Source organism: Rutidosis leptorrhynchoides, chromosome 4 (assembly GCF_046630445.1).
Source record: "Rutidosis leptorrhynchoides isolate AG116_Rl617_1_P2 chromosome 4, CSIRO_AGI_Rlap_v1, whole genome shotgun sequence".
NCBI classification, from domain to species: Eukaryota; Viridiplantae; Streptophyta; class Magnoliopsida; order Asterales; family Asteraceae; genus Rutidosis; species Rutidosis leptorrhynchoides.
In genome coordinates, this window is record NC_092336.1 from 286,369,728 (window position 1) to 286,378,019 (window position 8,292).

Below are 8,292 nucleotides of genomic sequence, written 5' to 3' on the forward strand. Positions count from 1 at the left end.
TTTCTAGATTTTGGCGTACGTTACAAGAAGCGCTGGGAACGCGTTTGGACATGAGCACCGCATATCATCCCCAAACTGATGGGCAAAGTGAACGTACAATACAAACCTTAGAGGATATGTTACGAGCCTGCGTTGTTGATTTTGGAAAAGCTTGGGACAATCACTTACCTCTCGCCGAATTCTCTTACAATAATAGTTATCACGCGAGTATTAAGGCCGCACCTTTTGAAGCGTTATATGGTCGAAAATGTCGCTCTCCTCTTTGTTGGGCCGAAGTGGGTGACGTGCAAATTTCCGGGCCCGAACTCATTCACGAAACAACCGAAAAGATTCTTCAAATCCGAGATAGGCTTCGGACGGCCCGGAGTCGTCAAAAATGCTATACCGACAAAAGACGCAAAGACCTCGAATTTCAAGTCGGTGACCGCGTCATGTTAAAAGTCGCACCTTGGAAAGGTGTCATCCGTTTTGGGAAACGTGGGAAACTAAATCCGCGGTACGTTGGTCCTTTCGAAATCTTAGAGAGTATTGGAACCGTTGCTTATCGTTTAAACCTTCCGCCTCAACTAAGCTCCATCCATCCTACTTTTCATGTATCTAACTTGAAGAAGTGTCTCGCCGAGCCCGATATCGTCGTCCCTCTCGAGGAACTTACTATTAATGACAAACTCCATTTTGTGGAGGAACCGGTTGAAATTGTGGACTACGTCGAGAAGGAATTGAAACAAAGCCGGATCCCGATTGTTAAGGTCCGTTGGAACGCCAAAAGGGGACCCGAGTTTACTTGGGAAAGAGAAGATCAAATGCGAAAGAAACACCCTCATCTATTCCCGGTCCCGGAAACGTCAGATTCCGTGGAAGAAACAACGACTACTACGCCTACCTAAATTTCGGGACGAAATTTCTTTTAAGGTGTAGGTAATGTAACATCCCGCCTTTTTCCGTTCACTTTTCCGTTTAACTATTTAAGTTCCGTTATCTGTTTATAACACATCCCGTTAAAATGCGCTGAATTATCTCGTTTAGGTAATTCCCGCACCCGGTTTAAAGTTGAGGGACCAAACTTGCCAAAGGTTCAAACCTTTGACTAGGTCAAAGGGTCAAACCCTTTCCACCCTTTCATTATCACCTCCTCCATTTTATTACTTCCTCCATTTTCTCTCCAACTCCAAACACAAAGATTCATCATCCATTTATGATCTAGCGGGTATTTTGCAAAACAAATTACATATTTGAGCTCCTTACAACTTCCTCTTCGTTTTGGTACCAACTTCATCTCATTTGGGTAACATTTCTAAAACACTAGATTTCTTTAAATTCGTGTTCTTGACTTATAAAGTTGTTAATTAGCGTCTATGGCTCATTGTGATGTCGTGTATGTAATTTGTATGCTCGATTCGTTGTTTTTGGTATAACTAGTTCAATATGAAAATTACTTGCTAAATCCTTGATTTTGGATGATCAAATGTTGTTAGATTGTTAAAGTGCATGTTTTAATTGTGTTTCTAGTGTTACTAGCTTCATTATGATGTATAGTTTGATTAATGAAACCTCCTAAACTTGATTATGAAATTTGGTGAATTTAGGTTAAGGTTTCATGAACTTAAAATGGACTTTTAATGATTTGAATGACATGAAATGTGTTGGTTTATGTTTTGGTTCGTGCACTTAGGAAATACAGCAAACAGGGCCTGGAAACCGATCAGGACACCGTCTAGCTTCTCAGGACGCCGTCCCAACCTTAAAACCTGGACGCCGTCTAGCTTCTCAGGACGCCGTCCCAACCTTAAAACCTGGACGCCGTCTAGCTTCTCAGGACACCGTCCCGTTTGCCTAAAACTGGCTGTTTGCTTGACCTTTTGTCGAAAAATGTTTGGCATGTTCTAGACCTCCAATTTACATGTAACTTGTTTTAAAATGCTTATATATGAATAACTAGCATAGAAAATTTGTCCGAGACCCGACCCGAACATGTTGACTTTTTCGTTGACTTTGACCCGACCAAGTTTGACTTTTTGTCAAACTTAACCAATTAATTATGCAATCTTCCTAACATGCTTTTATACTTGTATCTTGCATGAAACTTGACAATTTGCTTCACATGCTACATAATCGAGTCGTGTCGAGCCATAGGACTAATTGAACAACTTTGACCCTTCGTGACTATCGTTATTGATACAACCTAATTGTTTAGGTCGAGACTAGCGTTGTCCTTTGCGCACATTACTTGTTGAAGTACTTTTTGTTCGTGCATACAAGGTGAGATCATAGTCCCACTTTTTACTCTTTTGAACTTACTTTTGGGATGAGAAAACATAAACGATCCTTTTGAACTAAGTGAACACGAGAATGGGAAAACAAACATTCTACATACGAGTTTAGAACAAAAATCCTCAATCCGATTATCATTAGTTACATCAGATGGTGTAAGCGAGAACTTATGTTATATGGCCATATGGGTTGACAACCCTCATCTTTGACGGTTCGCTACCGTCTATGGATGAAATATATTTTCGGGAAACAGTGTTGTTCTAGCACTAATTTATGGGGTATTCAACGGACGGAATGTTAAGCTTTGATAATTGGGTGCTCGTGAATATTAACTTTTAGAATGTACTATGACTTTATCAATATTGCAACTCTTATGGTTCAGCTTGCTTTTACTCATTTACTTATTTAAACCTATCATTTCACCAACGTTTTCGTTGACAGATTCTCTATGTTTTTCTCAGGTCCTTGAACTTAGGTGATACATGCTTCCGCACATACTTTTTGATACTTGCATTGGATGTCGAGTATACTTGCATACGTGGAGCGTCTTTTTGGCTATTTTAAACTATGTCGCACGTGTTTCATATGAACAATAACTTTTGTTATGTACTTGTCTTGGGAATTACTTTTGTAAACATCGAAACATCCTTTATGAAATGTATGCGACATATTTTCGGTCAAACTTTGTTATAAATACTTATAATCATGTAATGGGACCATACGTAGACGACGCCGTCACTTGACGATTTGTCGGGGTCGCTACACTAGGCGGCCTTCAAGGCTTACGCATGATGGAGCAACGTGTACAGTGGAGAATGCTGGACGGATAATTCTACAAAACTGTTGTTTCCAGTCTTCCTTATGCTACTTTTATGCAGCCATTATGCCTTTTATGCGTGTATACGATAGGATACACCATTAGAGCTCTTTGCCTTTTTTTTATTCTCTTCTCGACCTCTAGTAAAGCGAGTAACAGTCCAGAATTCGTAAGTATGGATTTTCGGATGAACTTAATGTTCTAAACAAGAAAGAACGTAATAGCACAATTTGATTTGTTAAATTATCATAATCACCGAGGATAGAACTATCAAGAATATATTTTCTTGATATGTTCAGGAGTTAAGCAGAATGAAAGAGTTATGTAAAATGACACGTGATGAAATTATAATCTGTGAATCATCATGTTCCATTAGAAACTCAGCATGACTTACTATAATATAATCATGTTGATCAAGTGTCATTATATTATACTAACTCATGCATCAGTCTCCAACATTACTTCAATAACATTCAAATTTTAAGCTTGAAAGTTTACAGAATATAGAAACTAACAGTTTCTATATGATGTAACACTGATAGTACGAAAAGATTAATGATTTCAGATAAGAATAGTTATGAAAATATCTTCAGAAATATGGAGGATATTAATAATGAAAGATACGATGATATCTTGGAATTTCTAATATCGAAGGATGGTGAAGAAAATTTGTATCCAAGAGTTTGGAGTCAGAAGCAAGGTATCGCTAAAGATTTCATCAGAAATAGAATCATCAGGATTCTTAATGTACAAGTCTTGTGATGCCCCGTACTAAATCAACATGTACGGACCATCAACAACAGGATCATTACAAGGTCAAACATTATATGCGTTTTCAAAACAAGTTTGCATTCCTGATAAAAGGTGACGTCATAACTAACATCGAATGTTTTACATCAAAAGTATGCTTCTATGAATAGAAGCAAAGATAATAGTGCGTGACCCTTAGGTCGTTACAAATCATTGCTTCAAAAGTATTAAAGTTTGAATGCAAGATAAAGTGTTTCATGCGGTGAAATCTCTAGTAAAGCACAGCGGAAGTCTACGAGGCATGACTAGTACAACAGCGGAAGCAGCTAACCTTAAGCACCTGAGAAAAACATGCTTAAAAACGTCAACACAAAGGTTGGTGAGCTATAGTTTAAGTATAACAGTATGTAAGGTAGGCCACGAGATTTCAGTGCTACAAAGAGCGTTTCAAAACAGTATGTAAAGTATATGTTTAACCGTGGACACTTGGTAACTAACTTAATGTTTATAACCCCCTGAAAGTACACTTGGCGAGTGCGTATGTTTACGAAGTATTAAACACTCGTTAAATGCTAGCGCTACTAGCCCGAGTGGGGATGTCAAACCCTATGGATCCATATCTAAGATTCGCGTTCACCGGTTCAAAAACCAATGACTAAACGTTACCGAGATAAGGGGAAAGTTTATGCCGTTGTATAACCCACACATATATAAGTTTAAGTACTCGTGCCTAGTATGTAAAATGTAAAATGCGCATGTATTCTCAGTTCCCAAAATAGTTAAAGTAAAAAGGGATGCTATAACTCACAGTGGAAAAGTAGTAGTAAAGTTGAGTCGGGAAGTAAGCCAGTATGTAGGTCCGAAAAGTCCTCAACTGTAACATCCCGTTTTCCCGTACGTATCGAAAGGTACTCACTTAATCATTTGTACATTTATAACTCGTTAGCTTATGCACTAATGTATGAATATATGCGTAGATATATATATATATATATATATATATATATATACACACACACACACACACACACATATGTATACTTGATAATGTGTGCATGTATAAGTTTAATCATGGGTTTGGTTAGCGGTAAGTCTTGTGAGACTATTGTTGAAGGCTAGGTGAATATAGGAAGCGGGTTTGGAATGTACAAATCAAATAAAATCGAAAATTGTTTAAATCGGTCGAACTGTCCAGTTACAGCCTTAGGCCGTGTTGCGACAATTGGGTCTGCGCCGCGGCATATAAAGCAATTCCTGATCAGAAGTCAAGTTAAAATGGGTCATTTTTCCTTCGTTAGGTCGCGCCGCGACAAATGGGCCGCGCCGCGGCACCTCTGCAGTTCTGACCTCGATTTTAGCTCAAATTAAATAAATTTAAGGGGCAAATTGGTAATTTAACATGTGGATCTGATGGGAGCATTAAACCTCCACCATTAGTTCATTTATTTCATTTCCTTTTCTATTTTCTTTCCAATTTCTCTCCCAAAACACAAAAACCACTTAGTTTAATCTTGAGATTTGGAGTTGGAGATTTGTGAATCAAACCTAGGAGCGATATTTAAAGTTGTTCTCCTTGTTACTAGCTACAAGAAGATAGTCTTGGTAAGTTCTAACTTTATGTTTTAAGTTTTAATTGGTTAATGGTTAGGGTTTGGGTTACTAGAGATTTGTATAACCCATTTGAGGGTAAAATGGGTGAGTTTGAGTTATGTTGTTGTAATGAAACCCTAATAGCCACAATCTAGGGTTTTGGCCTTGTGATTTGAGGTTGTAAGTGTCAATTGGTGTTGTTAGTCACTAATGCACTTTAAGAATTATGAAAGAAGTGTTAATGGGTAAGTTTGACTTGATTGTGAGTCTAAGTAATATAAAATGGGTCAAAATGTACTAGTAGACCTAATTAGATGAAATGGGTATGGATTACCCTAAGTTTTGTGTTAATTGAGGTTAATAGACTTTAATTCACTAGTCTTAGTGATTAAAGTCGAGTCTTGGCCATTTATGGGCAGTTATGAGTAGTTGAGTCATTTAATGCAAATTGGGACATTAAATGCTCAAGTGGGAGTATTGTGGTTAATCCCACTAGTTGTGAAATTGATTGTGCACTTAATGATTTAGGTACATTGCGTTGAAGCTAGGAAGTGCTAAATCATCATCCTTGTGACAAGGTGAGTGGAATAATTATACGTTCATGTATATGGCGTGTTTATTTGTGAATGTTATGGTATGAACCATGTGCCGGTAGTGCCATAACATGTATGTGACGGATATAGGATGTGAACCATGTGCCGGTAGCATTGAGTGTGAACCACGTGCTGGTAGCACTATAAAATGAATCGTGAACCACGTGCCGGTAGCGTCAAAGTGTGAACCATGTGCCGGTAGCACTATAAAAGAGTGAGACTCAAATGCGTATGGTGTGAACCACGTGCCGGTAGCACCATAGTGTTATGGTTAACCATATTGAGATTGTTGTTTTTGTTTAGCATATTATATATATACTGAGTTGAGTATATGCTAATGAAGTGGTGTGATAATGTACGACTTGTTAGTGTTACGGGTATGTTGACATGCTATTTGAGTTACAAGTTCGTATGAGGTATTTGGTATTGTGATTGCAAATGGATAGGTTATATATATGTATGTATAATTATTGCACTCACTAAGCATTGCTTACCCTCTCGTTGTTTATCATTTTATAGGTTCCGGCTTGGACAAGGGTAAGGGCATACGGTTGGATTAGTTGTCTCCCGTTTATGTTGACAGGGGGTGCTTTTGGCATAGCTTTTGAAGTTTGGCCTAACGTTTTGGGTAGTTTAGCCCCAAACCGTGCTCGAGTGTCGTTTGGATTATAAACTATCATTGTAGTGGGTTAAACTTGTATAGAACTTAATTAATGGCCTTCGTGCCTTTTGTAAACATTTAATTTGATGTACGTTTAAATGGAACTTGTGGGATGGTTTACATATTTAATTGGCGCGTAAATGTGTATTATATAAAAAAAAATTTATCGTATGGAATATGGGTTGGGTTGTTTCAAGTGGTATCAGAGCATGGTCTAAGGGATTTAGGCGACTTGAGATAGGTGCCTAGACTTGGGCTTTATTGTGTGAGCGCTTTATGCGGGACTTGTAGGACTTTGGGTCTAATCGGGAATTGTTAGTGCTTTGGTTTATGTGAACTAACCTTGTGCTAATTGTTTTGTATTGTGATTAACAATCATCAAGAAAGACGGACGTTGTACTAGCGAGTTAATGCGACGTGCTCGCGTAACAACGATTAGCTACCGTTGTTACGGGTGCAAATCGTGTCAAACAAGTAATGTATGACGATTGTCGAGCGAGATGGAGTAGTGTGGTGTACATGTATATACTTACATGTTATGTCTTTTCATTCTTTATTTAATCTTTTCCGTTTTATAGAATGAAGACGAGAAACGGACACGATAATGATAACGGTGGTATGAGTGAGGATGTTGAACTCACGGCCAAGGTTGAGGCTATCTTTAAAAAGTTAAAGAAGGATTTTCTTGACGATGTTCGAAAGGTCTTCCAAGAGTCGGTCGATGGACAAGTGACTGAAATGATCAACGATCGAATGAAAGCCACAATAGAGGAGGCTTTAGAGGCTAGAAACATTTATCCTCGAGGCGAAGGGGGTGAAGGTAATGGTGGGGGTGGAAGGCGGGACTTCCACTACAAAAATTTCAAGGATACTCAACCTCCGATGTTTAATGGGGTGAGGGATCCATTGAAAAGCACTTGTTGGATTTCTGATATCGAGGGAGCTTTCCGCACCTCGGAATGTCCTCCCGAGAAGAAGACGAGGTATGGGTCTAGCATGTTACGTGAAGAAGGCAAGTTGTGGTGGGACGATAAAATCAATTTGTATGGTGAAGAGCAATGTATAAGCTTGACATGGGAGGAGTTTAAGAAAGAATTTTTTCAAGAATACCGAACTTCTTCTGACCTTGATAGAATCCGGGACGAGTTGCATCATTTGCAACAAGGTTCAATGGACTTGGTTACTCTCAAGTCTACCTTTTTGGCAAAGTCTCGTTTTTGCCCGGAATATGTTGGTGACGATCACAAGCTAATGAAAGATTTCTACCGTACCTTGAACGATGAGTTAAAGGGTAAGATTAGTCGAGGAATGGCTAAGACTTTTGAAGAGCTATTCGAGTTGGCTCGGGGTTTTGAAACGGAGGTTCCGAGGAAGAGTGATTTCACTTTTTCAAAGAAAAAGTTTGAAGGTTCGAGCCATTCGAACTTTTCAAATAAAAAGAACAAGAAAGGCTCCGAAAGCTTAAATAATGTGAAGAAGGGTGCTTCCGGGGGTTTCGGGCCCACGTGTTTTAATTGTAAACAAAGGGGACACATGGCCTGTGATTGTACCAATGGCCCGAACAAATTTACTTGCTATAATTGTGGTAAGGAAGGGCACAAGAAGCCGGA